A 650-nucleotide genomic window follows, 5' to 3' on the forward strand; every position below is an offset into this window, starting at 1 on the left:
TGAATATATAGAAATATCGTTGTTGTTGCATTTTATTTTAACACCGGCAGCTTGAATAAATGGTTTTCTTATCTCTTCGGATATTTCATAACTAATAGTTGATTTTATTAGTATGGCTGCTCCAGCTTGACATCTGTCATCTGGATGATTTGCTGTAATTAAGTCATATCCCCTTATTTTAAAATGAGATTTTCTGTTAAGATGAGTTTCGGAAATTAATAATATATCGATATATTTTGTTTTAAGATAAAGTTCTATTTCGTTAAATTTTTGCGAAATACCGTTAGCGTTCCATACCTCTATTTTGAGATTTATTTGACAACATGCTCATGAGTTGACTAAACATATTTTCAATATTTTTTATTGCGCTAGATTCACTCTCTTGGATTTTATTATTGTTCTGTTTTAATACTTCAGAATATGTAGAATGTGCAGGAATATTATTAAAGTTTTTATTTATGAAATTAGGTTGGCGACTATTTAGATAATTATTATTTAGTCTTTGTTTTTTAGGTAATCTTTTTAGTACAAAAGGCTTTATAAATTTGACAGCCTTTATAATTAGCCGTATGACTTTGTAAACAATGAATACATTTAGGTGGAGCATTTTTAGATTTGGTACATTCAGCGGTTGGATGATCCATTCCGCA

This window comes from Lucilia cuprina, chromosome X (genome assembly GCF_022045245.1).
Source record: "Lucilia cuprina isolate Lc7/37 chromosome X, ASM2204524v1, whole genome shotgun sequence".
Lineage (NCBI taxonomy): Eukaryota > Metazoa > Arthropoda > Insecta > Diptera > Calliphoridae > Lucilia > Lucilia cuprina.